Raw genomic sequence first — 24,565 nt, forward strand, 5'->3', positions numbered from 1 at the left:
CCCCCCCGCTTCTCAATTCTGGTTGGTCGGAACTTGAAATGTATTTGAGGCCGGCTTAGGGCATCAGCCCCAGATGTGGCCGGGAGGGAGGGGACCTTTGCAGTAGGGAGCAGGTGGCAGGTGCTGTGTGTTAATGAAAAGCAGTGGGCAGGACAGGCCCCCGGAGACCTGGGTCCTGGCGTCAGCCTCACCTGTAATTGGCCGTGTAACACGTGCCAAGTCACTCCCCCTCTTCGGGACAGATTTCTCAGTAATAATAAGTTATATTTGCATGTGAGCCTTGGTTATCCAGATGCCTGGGGAAATGGATCTTTTACCAAACCGTGTTTCCATATTAAGCACAATGCCTTCAGAAGCGTGGGGGGTGGGGGAGGGCAGAGGCTGAAGCATTCCTGGGATCTTGTTTTAGCTTTAAAATTCATATGAGTTTTGCATTTTACTCCATAAAGGATTTTTCAGATTTTTTCTTTAATAAAGAAAATAATAGATTCTTCCTTCCTGAAAAGATCTTGTAGTAAAATTGAAATACTTACCAGGGAGATGTATCATGCTTGTCCTGTGACATTACATACCATTTTTCTTTTTCAGTAAATATTTATTCTGCATGTGTTCCAGACCTGGCCGTCGTCCTCCCAGAACTCACAGCCCCCGGAGCAAACAGGTATCAAACAATCAGACTAACAAATGCAACTGGGATCAACTCTCAAATGCCAAGGGGCTGAGGGTTCACAGGGAAACCTAATCTAGACTCCAGGATTCGGTAAAGCTTCCCAAGGAAATGACCTTTGGGATTGCCCAGGAGAGGCGGCCGTGAAACACTTCCAAGGTAGAGAGAAGATATTGTGCAACAGCAGTCCACGCAGGTAGGGTAGAAGTGAGAGGGAATGTGAGACTGGCCAGAGAGGCAGGCGGCAGAAGCCAGAACTTGCCAGACCTTGTGGGCCATTTTAAATAAGGATTTTATCTTATCAGCCATGGAAGGTCTCTGAAAGGCTGTAAGAGTTGGGGGCGGGTGATCATGATCTCATGTCATTTCCTATGTGAACAACTGATTCATGGAGGGTCAGGGTCCAGGCGAGAGAAACTCTGACCCCTTGACACATCCTTGCCCATGCTACTTGGTGAGTGTTTTTAGGGTTTTCAGTTTCTACACCACACTGCTTTTGGGGGTCCTTTCAGAGTGCCTCTCTGTAACAGCCCCTGTTCTGTTAACTTTTAATCTGCTGTGGTTTTAGGAAGGAAGTTTGCTAACCTTATTAGAATTTCAGGTTAAGTAAGGGGATATAGGTTCTGAGTGAGGAGCTCTTTTCTATGCATACCCTTGGTGCTATTTGGTTTGGTATCTCAGAGATCTTTCTACTTATTTTCTCCTTTTCATTGTGTTCCCAGTGAGGCAAAGCTCCTTGATGCATGAGTGAGAGATACATTATTGCTTTAATAACACCATCCTCTCAAATCTTGCATCACAGATTTTTGTGCAAACTAAAGAAAGTGTGTAAATTACCCTGCAGAGCTTTAAGTGCTATGTGAATGAAAGTAATAATGGTTATAATGGCAGCTTAGAGACCTTCATAACTAATTAGTTACCAAATATTAATATCTGGAAAACTCCTTCCTCCTGCCCCATCCTCCCATGAATAACACAATAATGCCTGTTCCTAATGGACAGTGCAAATCCTCATCTCAAGTGCTCATGTTACTCTTTGTGTCTTGGCTGGCAGAAAACTCAAAGCCAAGTTTGCGGGTCATTGCAGGAAATGAGCGGATCCACAGGGCAGTCATATCTATGTCTTAGCTCTTCCTTTGGTCTTGTTCTTCTATCTCAAGTTTTCCTGTATTCTCCTAATATATTATACATATTTTTAGAAGGCACTTAAAATATTTGTATCCATCTACTTTTAATGAGGGTCAGAACTGCTATTCATTGTTTCAGAAGGCAGTATATAAAACATTGGCAAACTGCCAGCCATTGTAGCTGGTAACTATACTATAGCCAAGGGACTGGGTTTTAAATTTTTTAATGTTTATTTATTTATTATTATTATTTTTTTTTTTTTGAGAGAGAGAGAGAGAGAGCAAGGGAGGGGCAGAGAGAGAGGGAGACAGACTCTCAAGTAGGCTCTGTGCCATCAGACAGAGCCGTATGCGGGGCTCGAACCCACGAACTGTGAGATCATGACCTGCGTTGAAACCAAGAGGGATGCTTAATGGACTGAGCCACCCAGGCGCCCCAGAATGGGTTTTAAATTAAAGCTTGCCCAGCACTGCATGTGGATCAGAAGTCTCTGCGTATACTAGCTTAGAGCCTTGTATTAGACAAATTTGTCTCCCACTGGCTCATAGATAATTTCCTTTAGTGTGATCTCCGAGCTCCCAAGCTCCATCAGCCTGCCCTGTACATAACAAGCACTATTTGTCGCTTGAAAAGAGGGAAGGGATCCATGAACTTTTACTCATTTAGGTTTCTTTTTGTCAGCAGTGACCTGAAGATTCCAGGATTCACTAAATTCATTCAGACTTCACAACAGTGTGACCACATCTTTCAGCCTTTGATATGACTCTGGACATCCAAAACTAGACATGTCTCTTCTGGTAGCAGTAGATACTCTTCCTTGATTTCAAGTTCCTTACTGATTCCCTTCTTTCTCAGTCCCTGAGCTCCTCAGTCTGAGGACCAGAAGGGTATGTGTAGAACAGACATTCAACACCCTTCGGGTAAAGAGGGTTGTTGTTGATGATTTTAGTTCTGCTAACATTTGGTAATTCAGAAACCTTTCTAATCCACAGAATAGTACTTTTGTCACAGAATTTTAAATGAATGAACTAAATTATGAACTAAATTACAATTGTGAAACGTAGATGTCCTAAACTTTAATACATTTGCTTTTATAGGTCCCCTTCCTTTCCTTTCTGTTTGCCAAACAGGTCAGGCCCCTCTTTATTTTTCTTGAATCACATTCACTGTGACCTTGAATGATTTAAACGAGAATTTTGTGCTATGGCTATGTTTATGTGATAGATTGGGAGACACTCTGGTGCCACAAATAGTAATTCTGCCTCGGAAGTTTCTGAATGATCTTTCTGAGTGAAGAGTGTCATGGGAATGTATTTAAAAAAAATTTTTTTTGTTAAGTTTATTTATTTATCTGACCAACAGTCAGACAGACACCCAACCAATGGAGCCACCCAGGCTCTCTAACATACTATCTTTTTTAAATGATTATATGCCTCTCCCTGAACCAACCTCCATGGCCAATAACGGCCGGGCTCCCACTCCTGAAGCTGGGTCAGTCCTCCTCAAACCGCATGGCTGATGGAGGACAGAGCAAGACCTACGTACCACAAAGAGCAGGAAATGGACAGAGGCAAACAAAGACATCAACTACTCTGTTCATTTCAGGCTTATAATAGTGAAGGATGAAACACTTTAACCTAAATATACAGAATAAGGGAATAGTACATAAATTGATATATCTTTATGGTGTTAAATTATGCATCTGTTAAAGATACCACATCCACAGATTTATTTTATCTTATTTTTTTATTAAAATTTTTTTAATGTTTTATTTATTTTTGAGAGAGAGAGAGAGAGAAATGAGTGCAAGCAGGAGAGGAGCAGAGAGAGAGAGACACAGAATCTGAAGCAGGCTCTAGGCTCTGAGCTGTCAGCACAGAGTCTGATGTGCGGCGCGAACCCACGAACCATGAGATCATGACCTGAGCCAAAGTTGGTCTCTTAACCAACTGACTCACCCACGCACTCCAGACAGATTTTTTTTTTAATAATGTGAGAAAAAGTTTAAGTTTTCATCTTAACTGAAAAACTCTGGATACAAAATTGTGTTGTCAGTTAATTACAACTGTTAAAAAGTGGCACAGAAAATCAAGTACATCAAAATGTTAGTACTAGTCCACTGGACTAGTATGGTTATTTTCCTCTTTTGATGCTTTAGTAGTTTAAAAAATTTCTATAATGTACAATGAGCTGAACAATGTGAATAATATTATTTAAAATGTGGCTGTAAAATTAATGTTACCACCAGATGCCATAAAAATAACTATTGCCTCTCTTTGCATTTCAAAAGCATTTTTTTCCAGATTTGATGTATCCTTCCAAATTTATTTGAGATACCACATACTTCAGGAAAACATTTTCAGGCTCTGTTGCTCTCATTGGTGTACCTTATTATCTGAAAATGTGTTTTGTAGCATTAACAGCCTATAGCCTCTCTGCAATGTCAGGATATAAATAGACAAAAATTGATAAAATTGTTTGCTCGTTCTGTTTGACATCTGTTTCCCAACTTATTTCAGTAGAAAAATACCTGAATATTATGGTCATCAGGTATGAGCACCATAAAATATTGATATATTTAATTCATCCCACAAACTGGGAACACTTTTACCAGAAGAAAATATGACTGTTCTATAAAAAATACAATATTACAACCAGGAGTATATTTCCTTAAAAATAAGAAACTATGAGATTAAGTCCTCGGCAATTTCAGAATTCTTTTTCTCTTCGTATGTGTTTGCTACAGATTTATATCTCTTTGCCATCTTATTAATACCTACGTGGTAGTAACACCAAAGTTTAAGTAAGATGGATAGGATAAAAATACAAAATTGATATAATTCTAATAACCATTTTTTTTCTTTTACCAATTCATAAACCAAGAAATAGGCTACCATTATTCATTTTTGGCAGGAGATACCTCACTTCTGTTTCTAGAATAGCACTGACCTGTGGAAACATGATTTAAAATCACTGCTATGTTCCTATTTTCTTATTGGTGTTTTGTTTCAGGTATATTGTATTACCTCCCCAACTAGTTCACGAGCCTTTCAAGATTAGTGATTAGATGTAAACGTCAGTTCTGTTATTACCTTTGCGTCCCCTCCACCAAGCACCTGGTATATAGTAGGGTACCTATCATATTTGTTAGCTGATGAGGCATTTATTAACTGTCCTTCCAATTACTCCAGTTGGGTTGTTCAAGATTATCGAAGTGATTTGCCTTTAAAATAGTTTCTTTTTCCTTTGTTACTATTTTTGTAAGCATTCAATAGCTTCTGAAAAAAAAAGTTACAGATATCTCTATTGACTCAAAAATAATGAGCCCAGGTAGGGCTTTAATAGGAAATAAAATCAGTGTAAGCAATTTTATCAGACTTTGCCAGCCAAAGGAGATAATCTCTCTGCCTGTCACGCACACACACACACACAAATACATGCCCTTCAGAGATGGGATCCTGTGAAATTCTATTTAGTTTAAGCACTACGTCTTGGGAGCTTTCGCTGTATGGTTGCAGAGTATCAGTTTTTAGGATGAACAGTAACAATATAATTAATAGTCACAGACATATTGACAATTTCCAGTTGGTGATACTATTGAAAAGCCACTCGATATTTATTTGTTTGTTCATAAATGTTTATTTTTGAGGTGGGGGGAGAGCATGGACAGGGGAAGGGCAAAGAGAGAGAATCCCAAGCAGGCTCTGAGCTCTCAGTGCAGAGCCCAACATGGGGCTCGATCCTATGAAGCCACCCAGGTGCCCCAGCCAGTTAATATTTACATCTTCATCCAATAAGCTTCATTAAGCTTCTAATATATGTTAGCCACTGTGGTAGGCATTTGAAAGACCAAGCCACATATCACAAGCTCTCTATCCTTGAGGACTTTTCTACATTAAGAAAGACAAGCAGACCTATGGGCAAATAATTTTAGCGAATTCCACTGGGCATGATAAAAGGTGTACAAAGCAAGACATGGCCAAACTGTATTTTCACTTTTGTTGCCATCATTGTTTGTTTTGCTAAATACCGTGTATTCAGGAAACTAAGTTCTCTATCTTCTAGGATTCAGGTCTGTAGTTAAACGAGCAGTTTTCTTTCCTTAAAAGAAATTTTGTTTCCTAATTGTAAAAAATCTTATGGCCACCTAGATTTGATGGCTTCCATTTAACCAAAAGGCTTCAAGCATCTCCCGGTTGAGAAACATATATACTTTATTTAAAGCACTAAGGGCAGACAAATGCATTTGCTTCCAGAAAAAATAATAGAGACCATCTCCCTAATGGATAAACCCTGGAAAACTGAAAAGAAAGGACATAGGGTCTTTGACTTTTTCTATCAAAAAGAAAACTGATTTTAAAAAGGGGACATCAGGGCACCTGGGTGGCTCAGTCGGTTAAGTGTCCAGCTTCCACTCAGGTCATGATCTCGTGGTTCATTAGTTCGAGCCCCGCGTCAGGCTCTGTGCTGACAGCTCAGAGCCTGGAGCCTGCTTGGGATTCTGTGTCTCCCTCTCTCTCTGCCCCTCCCTGTGCTCTGTCTCTCAAAAATAAATAAGCATTTAAATAATTTTTTAAAAAATTATGGGGCGCCTGGGTGGCGCAGTCGGTTAAGCGTCCGACTTCAGCCAGGTCACGATCTCGCGGTCCGTGAGTTCGAGCCCCGCGTCAGGCTCTGGGCTGATGGCTCGGAGCCTGGAGCCTGTTTCCGATTCTGTGTCTCCCTCTCTCTCTGTCCCTCCCCCGTTCATGCTCTGTCTCTCTCTGTCCCAAAAATAAATAAACGTTGAAAAAAAAATTAAAAAAAAAAATTAAAAAATATATTAAAAAAGAGATGTTAGTTAGCATAAACTTAAAAAAAAAAAAGACACTTTCTTCTTTTATTTTATACCCCAGACCCCCTTACCCTTCTTCTGCCTTCTACCTCAAACTCCTATCGTTTTATTAAATGTAACTTGGAGATGCTTCTAGGTGAGGTCAGTTTTGCTGTGGATTGAATTTTGAAAGCACATTGTAATTTTAAGCATTCGTGCAGCCAAGCACTGCCAAACTCGGTAGGCTGTGTGGTTGTGGGAACAGCCGGAACGCAGATGGAACCAAGAAATCTGTTCCTGGAGCAACCTTTTGAGAACCGAGAGATTTTAAGTCACTCTTAGTAAGGTCTGATAGGTTAAGGAGTAACATGTTCTGGGATTCAGGACAGCAGCTTTTCACCCTTCCTTGCCATTTGGGAATTATTTTCATCCTCACGCTGCTGCAAACCTATCAAGGAAGCGGAATGGAAATGGGTCTCAGTGAGCGGTGTAGCATAAATCTGAAGCTTGGGCAACAAGAAGATTCTCCTGCCGAATGGAAAGGCGGGGCCGTGTTGGTGGGAGGCTGCTGAAAGAGCATCAAGTTATCATTCTTGTTCTATTTGCACAGAGCAAGGAATAATCCTTTAGGCTTCTGGGCAGCAGTCTGCTTAAGAAAAAAAAAGATGGGGGGCGCCTGGGTGGCGCAGTCGGTTAAGCGTCCGACTTCAGCCAGGTCACGATCTCGCGGTCCGTGAGTTCGAGCCCCGCGTCAGGCTCTGGGCTGATGGCTCGGAGCCTGGAGCCTGTTTCCGATTCTGTGTCTCCCTCTCTCTCTGCCCCTCCCCCGTTCATGCTCTGTCTCTCTCTGTCCCAAAAATAAATTAAAAACGTTGAAAAAAAAAAAAAAGATGGTTGAGAAATTTCAGCTCTAGACTCTCTCGATCAGTGTTGAATCTTAATGCGATAGAAAGCTAATTATTTCCTAAATTCTTCCATGGATTGCTCGGAGAAGATAGTAATTATTATGGAGAAGAAAAAAAAGTTCCAGGATCAAATAAGCCTTGAGAACCCTAGAGTAAAAACGAAGTTGTTTAATTTGTTCCTGTTGTTGTTAGGTTGGGTTGAGTTGTTTTCATTGCAGAGCTCCTGTGAGCCTTTAATTGTGAATTTCCAGGAAGAGAATAGAGATGTAAGACCTAAAATGTTTAATTGTCCCTTTGTAATTTTGAGGGACTGGCGAGGCTGTGTTATGGCTCTTGTGGTCCCCATCCTTCAAAGACCAATATTATAATAAGATTATAATAAGGATGAATATGCTAATAATATAATGCTAATATTATATGAAAAAACATTTTCTTTTTGCTTTTTTTTTCCCTTCTGATTCGAAAAGAAATTAAAACAGTTTTGTGGCCCCCTAGAAGTATTGAGGACCCTAGGCTTTGTGCCTACTCTAATAGGCAAGTTAACCCTACAGACAGGTGTTACATAGGAGGAGTGAGGTATTTTTTTTTTGAAATATAATTTATTGTCAAATTGGCTTACATACAACACCCAGTGCTCATCCCAACAAGTGCCCTCTGCAATGCCCATCACCCATGTCCCCCTCTCCTCTGCCCACCCCCCTCAGTTTGTTCTCTATTTAAGATTCTCTTGTGGTTTGCCCTCCATCTCTGTTTGTGACTATTTTTTCCCCTTCCCTCCCCCCATGGTCTTCTGTTAAGTTTCTCAAGATCCACATATGAGTGAAAACATATGATAATCCATCTTTCTCTGACTGACTTTTTCACTCAGCATAATACCCTCCAGTTCCATCCACGTTGCTGCAAAAGGCATGATTTCATTCTTTCTCATTGCCAAGTAGTATTCCATTGTGTGTATAAACCACATCTTCTTTATCCATTCATCATTTGATGGACACTTAGGCTCTTTCCATAATTTGGCTATTGTTGAAAGTGCTGCTATAAACATTGGGAGTACATGTGCCCCTGTGCCTCAGCACTCCTGTATCCCTGGGGTAAATGGAGGACTGAGTTAATGTATAAAACCCACACAATGGAATCAAAAGGCACAATGTGGCATTCCATAAGAGGTCTTGAGATGGTGGGTTACAGGGTCATTCTTTTCCTTCATGCTGTGGTAAGGGGAGTCTTACACATGCACACAGGCACGCACATACACGCGCACACACAAGCACACACACAGGCAAGAAAGCAGACTGGAATTCCCGTTGTTGATTTTGTGTGAACTGTATCCATTCAGATATGTTCCCTTAAACTAAAATACCATGTCTGCTTTACATGTTCAGTGGAAACCTACACAGGGTTAGATACACTAGCTGAAAAAAAGAGATTCATAGTTACAGCTACATATGAACCTAAACATCCATTCATACTCAGGGCCTCTTTCAGAGGAGAAGTTCCACTGCTTAGATTGATGCCAGAAACCTTTATTATATACAAGACTTTCAATTTGTGGTTATTTTGTCACTCTGAACACACTGGCCAGATATCGAGAGATGAACATTATTAATCTCTCCTTGACACGTGAAGTGGGGGTAAGGAATTGTGGGTAAAGCTCACAGTGACTTGGGCATGATGCCAAATTTGAATTTTTTAGTTATTTTAACCCTACTGCCAAAGATTCATCTTGAAAGGTGAATTAGTAAAGAGGAATTTTCCATTTTGTCTAGGGATGTTGAACTCCACAGCAGTAGTATTTTGTTTTTCTGTTAAGAATGTATTTATTCAAAAGTAAATTGCCACATTCTGGTTCAGGGGCTAAGGTAAATAGATCCCAGAAATACACCAACTATATTTTATTAGTGCATCGTAAATGTGGAATTTCAAATTAGTACAGAAAAGATGGATTATTTAATGAGTGGTATCCGGCCAACTGATTAGCCATTTGTGACAAGAAGAAACTGGGACTCCATCTCATACTTTACATTAAAATAAATGTTGGATGCTTCAAAAATACAAATGTAAAATAATGAAATCATAAAAATACTTGAAGAAAGCATAAATATATGGAGAAGGACTTTCTAAGCATGACACAAACCCAGAATTTAGAAGATACTGGTAAATATATCTACATTAAATTTAAAATAAAAAGTCGAAAGAAAGCCTTAGGAATTTATGCAAATGACATAATAAAGGGCTATATTCCTTTATATGACAAGAACTTTGACAAATCAACAAGAAAAGATAAGCAAGTGGAAATACAGACATAGTCATTGAGGAGGGCACCTGTTGGAATGAGCACTGGGTGTTGTATGGAAACCAATGTGACAATAAATTTCATATTAAAAAAAAAAGACCTCATGATATGCACAATGATTTGCCAGGAATAATATCATAGCTAAATAACTGACTAGAAAAATAATTTTAAATAAACAACATAATTCCTTCAAAAAAAATGAAATACAGACATAGAACAATAATAGCCAGTTTCTAGAATTAACCAGAAATGACCAAGAGAGCTATGAAAAGATGCTCAGCCTCTATAATAATTAAAGAAATGCAAAAGAAAGCAATGACAATATTTTGTACCTATCAGATTGGCCAAAACAAAATAAAACTTGGTAATGTACTGCATTGTTGGAGATGTAAGAAAACAGGCATTTTCATTGTAGAGTAGTCATGAATATAAACATTTGTAGAGACTTGCTTAGCAAGAAGCTTTAGCCCAGAAAATCCATTTCTAGGAATTTATCACAGAAATATTCAAGAATGATGAGTGTTTATTGTAAAATAGTCAAGTATTTCAGACACTCTTGTGCTGCACAAGTGCACGAAAACTCATAATATTCAATTGTTGACAATAATGAGTTGGTAACAAAAGGACTATCAATAGGGCGTTGGTTCAATAAATTAGAGTAAACTAAGAAAGGAATATCGTAAACCATTAAAATCAGTGAGGGGTCTCGTGTCCTACAAGGCAAACTGCGACATTCGGGTTAAAAAACAGCGTGTCTAAAACGGTCCCGTTATTTTTAAAATGTAAGATATTCACTCAAAATTTGGAGTAATATATATCAAACTATAATAGTGAGAATCACCTTCCCCACCATAAATAGAGCATAAATAAAAACTTTCTAACAAGCATTTATTATTGTTATGCTTTGAAAAAAAGTAGTTTAAAAAAAGAGCAAACAAGAGGTTAGAGTGGGAGAAAGCCAAAGCATAAGAGACTCTTAAAAACTGAGAACAAACTGAGGGCTGACGGGGGGTGGGAGGGAGGGGAGGGTGGGTGATGGGCATCGAGGAGGGCACCTCTTGGGACGAGCACTGGGTGTTGTATGGAAACCAATTTGACAATACATTTCATATATTAAAAAATAAATAAATAAAACACTTATGACTATTTAAAAAAATAAAAGTAAATTAAAAAAGAGCAAACAAAAATTTATTGTTAAAAAATTTTAGTAGAATTGTATTTTGTTTCTAAAAGATTCTTTTTCCTCTTCAGGCCCAACTAATCACTGGATATCTTATAGCATCGAAGTGCCTCCCAATAGCATTTGTGCTCAGTCAGCCTTTGTCTATACACCCGGCCTCTGTGTGGCTGGTGGTGTAGATGGAACTGAAAGAACTGCCACCATTGGCTTAAAAGTTCATATAGAATTTTTTTATTAAAGACAGAAACCTGGAATCTATGAGGAGCACATACCGTCAGATTTCCCCACTGTGCTGGACACAGCAGTGATGTGTTTCTGAGTCATATTATATATTATAAAAGCATGAACTAATACACTCTCCTTGAGGAAAATGGGGCAAATATAAAAGAGGTGTTAAAACAACTAACAGACCCTCCCCTGAAAACAACTACTGTTAGCAGGTACTTTTAAAAATGCTTTTTTCCCTTTTCATTTTTTAAAAATATGTGGCCATAGTATATAAACAATTGTATATCTTGACTTCTTTATTTAGCACATTTTATCACATTATTTTTAAAAATCTTTTTTTTTTTTTTTTTGAGAGAGAGAGAGAGAGAGAGCGAGCATGCATGTGTGAGTGGGGCAGGGGCAGAGGTAGAGAATCTTAAGCAGTCCCACAGAGCCCAACATGGGGCTCAATCATACAACTGTGAGATTATGACCTGAGCTGAAATCAAGAGTCAGATGCTTAACCGACTGAGCCACCCAGGCACCCCTAAAAAAAATTCCTTTTTAAACTACTATAACTGATAAGTGAATTCAGTAAGTTCACAGGATACAAAGTCAATATACAGAAATCTGTTGCCTTTCTATACTCTAATAATGAAGTAGCAGAAAGAGAAATTAAAACAATCCCATTTGCAATTGCACCAAAAATAATAAAATACCTAGGAATGAACTTAACCAAGGAAGTGAGAGACCTCTACTCTGAAAACTATAAAACACTGATGAAAGGAATTGACAACAACACAAACAGATGAAAAGATATTCCATGCTTATGAATTGGGAGAACAAATATTGTTAAAATGTCCATACTACCCAAAGCATTCTACAGATTTAATGCAATTCCTATCAAAACCAACAGAATTTTTCACAGAACTAGAACAAATAATCTTGATGTTTGTATGGAACCACAAAAGAACCTGAATAGACAAAGCAGTCTTGAAAAAGAAGAACAAAACTAGAGGTATCACAACCCTAGATTTCAAGATACACTACAAAGTAAGAGTAATCAAAACACTGTGGTACTGGCACAAAAACAGACACATAGATCAATGGAACAGAATAGAGAGCCCAGAGATAAATCCACGATTATATGGTCAATTAATCTTCAACAAAGGAGGCAAGAATATGCAGTGGGAAAATGACAGTGTCTTCAACAAATGGTGTTGGGAAAATTGGACTGCTTTCTTATGCCACACACGAAAATAAACTCAAGATGGGTGAAGGACCTAAATGTGAGACCTGAAACTATAAACTGCTAGAAGAGAGCCCAGGCAGTAATTTCTCTGACATTGGCCATAGCATCATTTTTCTAGATATGTCTCCTGTGACTAGGGAAACAAAAGCAAAAATAAACTGTTGGGACCATTCAAAATAAAAAGCTTCTGCACAGCAAAGGAAACAATCAACAAAACTAAGATAGCCTACTGAATGGGAGAAGATATTTGCAAATGGCATATCTGATAAAGGGTTAGGATCCAAAATATATAAAGAGTTATACAACTCAACACCCAAAAACCAAGTAATCCAGTTAAAAAAATGGGCAGAAGACATGAACAGACATTTCTCCACAGAAGACAAACACATGGCCAACAGACACCTAAAAAGATGCTCAACATCACTAATCATCAGGAAAATATAAATCAAAACCATAATGAGATATCACTTCACACCAGTCAGAATGGCTAAAATCAGAAACACAAGAAACAAAAAGTGTTGACAGAGATGTGGAGAAATAGGAACCCTCTTGCAGTACTGATGGGAATACAAACTAGTGCAGCCACTGTGGAAAACAGTATGGAGGTTCCTTAAAAAATTAAAAATAGAATTACCATATGACCTAGTGATCCCACTACTGGGTATTTACCCAAAGAATACAAAAACACTAATTTGGAAAGATATATGCACCCCTTTGTTTATTATAGCATTGTTTACAATAGCCAGATTATAGAAGTGGCCCAAGTGTCCATTGAGAGATGAATGGATAAAGAAGTGGTATGTATATGCAATGAAATATTATTCAGCCATAAAAGAGAATGAAATTTTGCCATTTGCAACAACATAGATGGATCTAGAGAGTATAATGCTAAGTGAAATAAATCAGAGAAAGACATAACTCTCTTCTATGTTATTTGAGAGAAAACAAACGAATAAAGAAAAAAGAGATAAACAAAACACATTTTAAATATAGTGAACAGTATAGGTTACCAGAGGAGGTGGGTGGGGGATGGGTGAAACAGGTGAAGGGGATTAAGAGTACACTTAATTGTGATGAGCACTGAGTAGTGAATAAAATTATTGAATCACTGTATTGTACACCTGAAACTAATATAACATGCTATTTTAACTATATTGGAATAAAAAGCAAAATAAAAATATCTGGCTTAAAAATTTATTTGTAAATACCATTTTAATGTCTATATAATATTTCATAATTTATCCAGTAACCCCCAGAATAGCTTGACATGTCAGTTGTTTCCAAATTTTCATTAATATAAATGATGCTCAGTGAACTTCTTTATGCATAAAGCCTTTTTTTGTTTGTTTTTCAGGATTTTCCCTTTAGCATGATACCTGAAAGTGGGCATACTGTATTCAAGGATGTTAAGACTCTTGATACAAACAGCTAAATCGCTTATTCTTATTTATAGGCCCACCAGTCATGAGAAAGAGTGCCTGTTTTAGTATATTCTTGCAAGCATTTGGTATTATTATGAAAGACAAAACCAAAAACATTTGCTAATTTGATAAGCGTAAATTGAAGTCTTTTTAAAAAAAATTTTTTTAAATGTTTATTTATTTTTGAGAGACAGAAAGAGAGAGAGACAACGCGAGCAGGGGAGGGACAGAGAAAGAGGGAAACACAGAATCAGAAGCAGGATCCAGGCTCAAAGCTGTTAGCACAGAGCCTGATGCAAGGCTCGAACTCACAAGCCTTCAAGCTGTGAGATCATGACTTGAGCCGAAGTCAGCCGCTCAACTGACTGAGCCACCCAGGCGCCCCTGAAGTCTTATTTTAATTGGTATTTCTTTGCTATTAAGACTGACTATTTTTCTGCCATGTCTGTTAACCACCTTTTTCCCCTCCTTTTGTGAGTGTGTGTATGCTCGCAGGTGTCTGTACTGTGTTTATATCCTTGACCAACTTGTCACCTGGGTCTTAGTATTTTTCTTATCATGTTGCAAGAATTCTTTATATATCAAGGGTATTTATAACTTTTTTATTTGAAATAAACTTACAGAAAATTTGCAAGTACGGTGTAAAGAACTGCAACATTCATTTTTTAAAAAATCTGTGACATTCCTGCAAATGTTGCCTTCAATTCATAGTTTATGTTAGGATGTAGTTTTTTTTTTTTAATTCCAGTATAGTTAACATACAGTGTTCTATTAGTTTAAGGTGTTAGAATTTAGTTTTAATTTTAGACTTAAATTTTGAGTCTACTGGGCATTTTTATCTGAATTATTTAATCCTTTCAAAGCTGGCTTTTCCCACTCAAGATATTTGAGATTTACTTCTACTTTTGTCAAGATCTGTTGAAATGGTTTTACTTATTTAGCTTTTATCCTTTTAGCCTACTCCAAAAGTGTGATGAGTATCTGAATTGATTTTTCCGAAAATATTTAATGAGTATTTCGCAAAGAGTTTTTAAAAATTTTTTTTAATGTTTATTCATTTTTGAGAGAGAGACAGAGACAGAGAGAGCGAGAGAGCACAGTGTGAGTGGGGGAGGGGCAGGGAGAGAGGCAGACAGAATCAGAAGCAGGCTCCAGGCTCTGAGCTGTCAGCACGGAGCGTGACTTGGGGCTCGAACTCACTGACAGTGTGATCATGACCTGAGCCAAAGTCGGATCTTAACCTACTGAGCCACCTAGGTGCCCCCCCCGCCAAGCAGTTTATTGAATAATACTTTCCTGTTGTGGGTTTGCAGTGCCCCATTGATCACATATTCATTCTTGAATGTAGTAAAGCCTGTTTTGTACATGTGTCTGTCTACCCTTATGCTTGTACTCTATGTATGTCTTAAATTATTATAATTTTATGTAAGTCTGTTATAGTCACTTCGTTATTTTTCCAAACTTTGTAATCATTTTCTAAAGAAAACTGTGACTTTAATTGGCATTGAGTAACACATATAAAATATGATTCACAAATTTACAAAATTTGTTCTTTCCATCGAAGAACATGAAGTCTCTCTTCTGATATCTCTCAGCATTTTTGTGGTTTTCTTCATATAGGTCCTCTGCATTTCTTTGGAGATTAGAATACATTGTGAATAGAGTCTTTCCCCATTGAATTATATTCTGTTTTGTAACTGATTACTGCTGCTGTATTAAGAACAAGCAAATTTATGCTGTCTTCTAGTAACAAAGAAGCAATTGCATATTTATGTCTAGCATCTTATTGAGCTTGAATCAATTCTAGAAATTTCATTTTATGTTCATGGCTTTTCTAGTATATAATATCATCCATAAGTAATGATAATTATGTTTCCTCTTTTCCAAAATGTAGATCTCATTTCTGTGCCATTTATTATTTGCATTGACCAGAGTTCTAACCCAATGTTAAATAATGTGAAAATTATATACCTGATTTTATTTCCAATTTTAATGAATATGTTTCTGTGAGGAATTATGTGGCTATTGGTTTCAAGGTATTAGCCTTTAGTCCTGGGTTATTAAGAGCTTTTTAAAGCAATCAGGGACTTTGTTTGTTTGTTGTTGTTGTTTTTGGTAATAACAAATAATCACAATCATTATTTAGTTTTATATAAACCAACATGACATACAAGTTCACTGAATTACTTTTCACTAGAAGTCATACTGTATACATATAGATTATATCTTGTTTTTCTCTAAAGCAAATGAATTCATGGCCATGAAAATATGAATTAGGAAAAGTGGCCCAGTAATCCTCAAATATTAAAGTAATGCCTGCCTGAAAAATAGAACTATAAGGAGCACATATGGAGTATACAGAATCTGAAAGATTGAGGGGGCAAATATCCTCTAAATTTATCAGGTTTTAATAAGGTTCAGTTGCTTTTTATTTTTAAAAATTTTGTACTTAAATATAGTTGACATACGATGCCATATTAGTGTCAGATGTACAACATAGTGATTAAGTAGTTCCATATATTAAGTAACGTTCACCTCAATTAAACGTAATTATCACCTGTCACCATACAATGCCATTACGATGTTGACTGTATTCCCCACCTGCACTTTTCATCTCTGTGACTTATTTTATAAGTGGAAGTTTGTACTTTTTAATCTTTTTCACCTATTTTGCCCATCCTCTTAACCCCTTCCCCTCTGGCAACCAGTTGGTCCTCTGTATTTATGAGTCTGTTTCTGTTTGTTGTTGGATAGTCTTCACTTTATTTTATGCCTTTTCAGAATCAACTGAAATAATCTAGGCATTTTTTTCTTCCTTAGTTGGGCTACTGATGTGATATGTTAATATAATGTAAAATATTAAACCATCTATAAGTCCCTAAGATACATTAGACTTCCTTTCTATATTATGTATTATCAATTATTTATCTGTTTGGTTTTCTGTAGAAATAACTGTTCCCTCCCCCCCCCCCCCCCAGTTTATCTCAGTGAATTGAAGGCTGCTTATCAGGATACAAAGACTATGATAGGATAGGAAAAATGCAAAACAGGAAATGATACATTGTATAGGACAGCAAGAGGTTACATGGCTAGTAAGTGATAAAATCAAGTTCAGACTTCAGAGTATGTGCTCTCTCTCTACTCACTTCCTCTAGGAGTACCTGGCTTTCTGATTCTCTTCTAGCTTGATCCTAGGGTAAGAATGCATGGATCTTTGTATCCTTCAGAAATTCCCCATCACCACTGTATTTCTCACCTGAGATTTTACAGTGAATTTGCATTGTGTAATGAGTACCCATGTTCTGGTTATTTTGTGTGGCCAGCCAAATAAACACATCTGCCTTACCAACTAGTTTAACTGGGGTCAGACCTATATTCTCTCATGGAAATGAGGGACCTACAGAAGATCTGGTGCCCTGAATAAAATGGCCCCTCTGACAGAAATGAGCAAGGGAGAGTTCTTGGAGGAAGGTTCAATTTTTTTCTTTACAAAGAGCTTTGGATCCCCTTTAACAGAGATTAAAGGGTGAGCTTTGGTGCCAAGCGTTGTTGCTTATTATATCATGGCTATAGTATTTTTAGTTTGAATATTTTTAAGGCAGTAAAACCAGATGCTTGCTTCAGTCATGAAACAAACAAATCATTGCTCCTTTAAAAATTACGAAGAGAACACCTAGCTTTAAGCTATGTTATTCTGGATGCACTATTCAAGATGAAGCATATGTATAACGTACCTCTCGGTAACCGAATGAGTTCGCTTGTAAGGGTTTATTATTTTAAACGTGTTTAAGCTTTGGGAAAGAATTCTATAATTATTAACTTCATTCCAGAATAATTCATCTCCAATACTTCTGTAGTGGCAGCAATTAGGGAGCAGGGTCAGTTGTTTTTAAAGTTATTGTTAGTTTGAGATAAAATCATAGTTGTACTGTCTGCACATCAAAGAATGCTTGTCTTTCTTTTATCTCCTACATTCAGCTCATCCCAAAATGGGAGACTCATTCAAAACCAGTTAAAAAGCAACTGTGTTTTATCCTGTTGGAAGAATTTAACCATCTGTGAAGGGGCCATTTTTCTGAGTGAGACTCTTACAGTAATCTGCATGGGGTAGATTCTTCAATGGGGTGAGGCTGTGTGAGTGCAGCTTAGCTTAGAACCAATTCCCATCTGTGGAATTATAAGCCAACACATGGAATAAACAACTAATAGTCTAATATTGGCCCTAGAGATTGCTCCTCAAGGAATAAAAGCATAAACAAAAGCTTGAGGTGAAACAGTTGTACCCAAAAGCCATCTGTGTTTACGGGGACCATCATGTACCACCTGTGAAAGCCATCTTTATCATTTTGAAGGGTGGCCAGTGGAAGAAAAAGTAAAACATTGATCTCTTCAAATATTTACTGAACTTAGAATCTGTGCCAAATGAAATGTAAGAAGTTCATTCCCTGGAAAAAAATTTAAGTATCAACCTTGATGAAAGAAGAGTATTAACTTTTTGGTCATTTTGTCGTGTTACCAAATGTGTTGGCAAATGGAATTTTTAGAATGTTAAAAACATTCTAATCAGTTTTTCAAATTAAATGTTCATTTTGCTGATTTTGTAAACTTTTATTAAGGTTTTAAAAAATATTTTAAAACTTCTCTGATTGGTTTCCAAGTTTTCAAAATCCTACCTTTGAGATTCAACATTTTCTACTCTTTATGCTGATTATATGGACAAATTAGTGTGATGTAATGTTAAATTTTTTAAAAAGTAGGATCCAACATTTTATTTTTATTATATATAAAATGTATATTCAAAATTATTAGGATTGTGGCAACTCAAGTAAATTTTTTTTTCTGTTTTTCAAACTTAAATATTGCTTCTATAATTAGATAAATTTGACATTTACATATTTTGCCATTGATTTAATTTAAAAAACAGAATTCTAGATTCAGTAACAATATTCTCATAATCTTCCAGTGTACTGCTGTGTTCAACATGGTTCAAATTAAAGCATTATGATTGAAATGAACAGATCCAGAAGCCACATTTAAAATATTTTTGGTTTTATTAATGTTTCCAGTTAAAACCTCTGTTCAGTAAAGATGACATATTCTTAAATTTGACATGATGTTAACAATTCCACTTTACAACGTAATCACACCTACCCATGTCTGTCCAATGTTTACTAAAATAATAAGCCAAATTATGTTGGCTTCCATTGTTAGCCTTTGAATGGTTTGCTTCCCAATGAAGTAATCATACTCTTGAACAGAGGTTACAAATTGGCAGCTGTAGGCTGTGTATATGAGGCCAGGGGGGCAGTTCTATTAACTGTCCATGATGTTTTAAAAGACAGTGCAACCAAGTAAAAATACAAGGAGCTCGGCATGTAGTTTTACATCCAGCCACTTTTACGCATTTACTCTAACCACATACTGTCGTGGTCATTGGAGACTATGACATTGCTCAAGGTTAGGCCAGTAAACGAGCTGGAAAAGTGGTCTCAACACTTTTAGATTTTTTCCCTTCTGGTCCCTTCTTTCAGTTTTGATACATATTTACTTATACTCCTTAATCTACTTTGCTACAGACTCAAGCAACCCAATAAATCCCAAAGTGTATTTATTCCCATTTAGTTATAAATCCACTTTGTAATGTTTTTCCCTTGTTTGAGCCAAAGGTCCAACTTTCTCCCAGATGCCTAATTTGTATACATGATGGCCATCTGAATCTATTATTTGGACAAATAACCCAATGTGCTTTTTCAGGTGGCATATCGGATCAGTATGGTAAGAGTTATTTAACTACACATTCTTTAAACCCATTAACATCATAAGAAAGATAAAATAGAAAATGAAAGTCTCTCACAATTCCACATACTCGCTAACACTTTTTTTTTTTTTTTTTAGTTTATTTATTTTTGACAGAGACGGAGTGCGAGCATGAGTGGGGATGGGGCAGAGAGAGAGGGAGACACAGAATCTGAAGCAGGCTCCAGGCTCTGAGCTGTCAGCACAGAGCCCGATGCGGGGCTCGAACTCACAGACTGCGAGATCATGACCTGAGCCGAAGTCGGACGCTCAACCGACTGAGCCACCCAGGTGCCCCTCGCCAACACTTATTTTTATATTATTATTTTGATAGCCACCCATATGAATGTGAAGTTGTATCTCAGTGTGGCTCTGATACGCATTTCCTAATTTCCTAACATTTATTGGACATTTGTGTATCTTCTATGTAGAAAGATAGAAGGTAACTCCTTTGCCCACAAGTTAATGGGTCATTTGCTTTTCATGGTTGACTTCTAAGGGTTTTTAATATATTCTGGAGACTAATCTCTTAGAAGATATATGAGTTTTAAATATTTCCTCCTACTCTGTGGGTTTTCTCTTCACTTTCTTGACAGTGTCCTTTTAAGTACAAAAGTTTTTAATTTAGAAGAAGTCCGATTTATCTGTTTTTTCTTTTGTTACTTGTGCTTTTGATGTCGTAACAACAAAAACATTGCCCAATAAAGGCCACAAAGATTTACACCTATGTTTTCTTCTGAGAGTTTTATAGTTTTAGCTCTACATGTATATCTTTTAATCTTTTTTGAGTTAATTTTTATACATGGTGTGAGGTAGAAATCCAAATTAATTGTTTTGGACGCATGTTGATATGTAGTTTGAAAAATCTTTTGTTAAAAAGAGTATTTTTAGGGTGTCTGGGTGGCGTCTGACTCTTCATCTTGGCCCAGGTAATGATCTCACAGTTCATGAGTTGAAGCCCTGCATTGGGCTCTGTGCTGATTGTGTGAAGCTGCTTGGGATTCTGTCTCTCCTTCTCTCTGCCCCTCCCCTGCTTGTGCTCTCTAGGAAGGAAGGAAGGAAGGAAGGAAGGAAGGAAGGAAGGAAGGAAGGAAGAAAGAAGGAAGGAAGAGAGGAAGGGAGGAAGGGAGGAAGGAAAGGAAGGAAGAGGGGAGGGAGGGGGGACAGGGAGGGAGAGAAGAAAGGAAGGAAGGAAGGATGGAAGGAAGGAAGGAAGGAAGAGGGGAGGGAGGGGGGACAGGGAGGGAGAGAAGGAAGGAAGGAAGAGAGGAAGGGAGGAAGGAAAGGAAGGAAGAGGGGAGGGAGGGGGGGCAGGGAGGGAGGGAAGGAAGGAAGGAAGGAAGGAAGGAAGAGAGGAAGGGAGGAAAGGAGGAAGGAAAGGAAGGAAGAGGGGAGGGGGGACAGGGAGGGAGAGAAGGAAGGAAGGAAGGAAGGGAGGAAGGGAGGAAGGGAAGAAGGGAGGAAGGTAGGGAGGGAGGGAGGAAGGAAAGAAGGAAAGAAAAAAGAGTATTTTTCCCCATTGAGTGTTCTTGGCACCCTTGTCAGAAAACAACTGACCATATGTGCATGGTTGGGTTGTGTGTGTGTGTGTGTGTGTGTGTGTGTGTGTGTGACTCTCAACACAATTCAATTGACTTACATGACAATCTTCATGCCAGTACCACACTGTTTTGATTACTATAGAGCTTTGTAGTTGTTTTTGAAATTGAAACTGTAAGTCCTCCTGCTTTGAACCTCTTTTTTAAGGATTGTATTGGCTATTTTTGGTCCCTTACAATTCCATATAAATTTTCTTTATCAGCTTAATTTCTTAAAAGTCAGGTAGGATTCTGATAGGGATTATGTTGAATCTCTAGATGAGTATGGAGAGTATTGCCATCTTAACAAAGTTAAGTTTTCCAATCCATGAACAACATATGATGCTTTTCCATTTATTTATATTTCTTTCATTTCTTTCAGCATTGTTTTATAGTTTTCAGAGTATGTATTTTGCACTTATTTTATTAAGTGTATTCCTGAGTATTTATTCTTAGGAACACATATAAACTATGGACTAGGTCTTTCTCTCTTTTTTTTAATAATTTTTAAAAATTATTTATTTTGAGACAGAGATGGGGAGAGAGACTGCTGGGGAGGGACAGAGAGAGAGGAAGAGAGAATCTCAAGCAGACTCTGCATTGTTAGCATGGAGCCCAATGCGGGGCTCAAACCCATGAACCATGAGATTATGACCTGAGATGAAATCAAGACTCAGGATGGGACACTCAACCTCCTGAGCCACCCAGGTGCCTCTATTTATTTTAATAGACTTCACTGTGGGGCTAGTTTTAGGGTCACAGCAAAACCGATTGGAAGACAAACCGATTTCTCATCTACTCCCTGCTTCCACACTTACATAGCCTTCTCCATTATCAACATCCCCCAACACAGTGGTACATTTGTTACAGTTGATGAACCTACCTTAACACGTCATTATCATCCAAAGTCCATGGTTTTTACCGGCTTCTTTTGCTTAGTAATGTGCATTTAAATTTCTTCCATGCCTTTCCATTGCTTGATAGCTCATTCCTTTTTGGTGTTAATATTTCATTATCTGGACAGACCACAGTTTATTTAGCCAGTCTCTTACTGAAAGACATTTTGACAGCTTCTAAGTTTTGGCACTTATGCATAGGGCTGCTATAAAAATCTGTGTGCAGATTTTTGTGTGTTATCGTAAGATTTTTATTCCTTTGGGCAAATACCAAGGAGCTTAATTGTTGGATTGTATGGTAAGATTATGTTTAGTTTTATAAGAAATTGCCAAACTGTCTTTTCAAGGGGCTGTACCATTTTGCATTCCTGTGAACAATGCTGCATATCATTGCCGGCATTTGGTGGTGTGTTTTGGATTTTAGCCTTTTAAATAGGTATGTAGTCGTATCTCAGTGTTTTAATTTGCATTTCCCTAATGACACGTGGAGCGGAGCTTTGCCATATGCTTATTTTTTATTTGTGTATCTTTGGTGAGGTATCTGCTAAGGTCTTCAGCCAAGTTTTAATGAGGTTGTTCATTTTCTTATTTTAGAGTTTTAAGAGTTCTTTGTATATTTTGGATAACAGTTTTTTATTAGCTATATCTTTGGTAAATATTATCTCCCAGAATATGACTTGTCTCCTCATTCTCCTGAAATCATGGTTTTATAATCCATTCTTCCAATTTCTGCCTATTACTTTGAGTTTAATCCATTTACTTTTCATATAATTACTGACAAGGTAGGATTTATGTCTGTCACTTTGTTTTCTCCATGTCTCTTATTTTGCTCCTTAGTTATTCCACAGTTGCCTTCTTTGTTATATATTTTCAGTGCACCATTTTAATTCCCTTGCTTCTATTATGCATATTTTTGACTTATTTTCTTAGTGACCACCCCAGGAATAGGACTAGCATCTTAATTTAGATCAGTCTAGGTTGTACTGACGCCAACTTAGTTTCAGTAGTATACAAAAACTGGTACGCTGTATAGCTCTGTTCTCCACCCTTTTTCTATTTCGTCATGGCCTATTTCTTAATACATTGTAGATCCAAGAAAATAAATTTATAATTATTGCAATACAGTTACCTTTTAAGTTAGAGGGGAAAAGAGTTACAAAGGGTATGTATGTAGTTACATACTGTGTACATACATACTATGTAGTTACTTTCACTGGCACTTTTAATTTTTTCATGTGGAAAGTTGTAGTGTCGTTTCATTTCAGCCTGGAGGCCTCACTTGCACATTTCTTCCTACGGCAGTTCTGCTAGTGATAAACTCTGTTTTTATCTGGGACTGTCTTAATTTCTTTTATTTTTGAAGGTTCATTTTACCAGATATAAGATTCTTGGTTGAGTTTTTCTCCTGAGCCTTTTGAAGATATCCGCTAGTGCCCTCTAGAAGCTTCCATGGTTTCTGATGAGAAATCACATGTTGATCTTACTGAGGACCCTCTATACATGATAAATCTCCTCTCATGCTGCTTTCAAGATTTTCTGTTTGTCCACGGGCTTTTGACAGTTTGGTTATAATGTATCTTCAATGTGGGTCTTTTTGAATATGTTCCACCTACAGTTCATTGACATTTTTGGATTTGTAGATTTGTGCCCTTCAAATATTTTCTTCTCCTTTTTTCCCTTTGAGGACATCTACAATACATACATTGGTCACTTTGATGGTGCCCCACAGGTCCCTTAGGCTCTATGTACTTTTATTCTTTTTCTTTTTGTTTCTCAGACTGAATATGTTGTCAGTTGACATGTTTTCACTCATCCTTTCATCTTATTCAAATCTGTTGGTGACCCCTATGCTTTTTTTGGTACAAAAACTACAATTAACTATTCAACTTTGCAGAATCTCTGTTTCATTTCACTTATGTATCTGTCTTCCCAGAGGTATGTCAGCTAGGGTCTATTTGGCTGAGTTTGAGCAATTTCATTCCCTTTAAAATACCCATCACTATTTGGTGAGGCATGGTTCTCATTTTGCTTTAGTTCTTTTAACATGGTTATTTTAGTTCTTTGAACATATTTAAAATAGCTTGTTTAAAGATTTAAGTCTAATGTCTTTTTTTCTCAAGGGCAATTTCTATTGATTGCTTTTTTCCCTTGGGTATCAGCCATAGTTTCTTTCTATGTATTATATTATTGTTACAAATCAGACACTTTATTGAATAATATAATGTGCCAGATCTGGGTATTAGATTCTCCTTCATCCTCATGGTTTATTGTCACTAACTGTTGTTGTTTAGGGACTTTTCTGAACTACTTTTGTAAAGCCCATATTCTTTATAGTGTGTAGCCACTGAAGTCTCTACTCAGTCGCCCAGTGGTCAGCTGATGATTGGACAGAGTCCCTTGAATCAAATCTCTAGTTCTTGCTGAAGGGTC

At 37.4% G+C, this 24,565-nt stretch overlaps 1 long non-coding RNA gene across 1 annotated transcript in view; it reads left to right on the plus strand.

Moving 5' to 3' along the window:
• Window positions 1-528: 528 nt before the first annotated feature.
• LOC125925024 (uncharacterized) overlaps window positions 529-24,565 on the plus strand; it is a 46,747-nt gene continuing 22,710 nt past the window's right edge. The window contains exon 1 of the long non-coding RNA XR_007458679.1: window positions 529-661. This is a non-coding gene — a long non-coding RNA (uncharacterized LOC125925024). The remainder of the gene's footprint in view (window positions 662-24,565) is intronic.

This window comes from Panthera uncia, chromosome D4, assembly GCF_023721935.1.
Source record: "Panthera uncia isolate 11264 chromosome D4, Puncia_PCG_1.0, whole genome shotgun sequence".
In the NCBI taxonomy this organism is placed as follows: domain Eukaryota; kingdom Metazoa; phylum Chordata; class Mammalia; order Carnivora; family Felidae; genus Panthera; species Panthera uncia.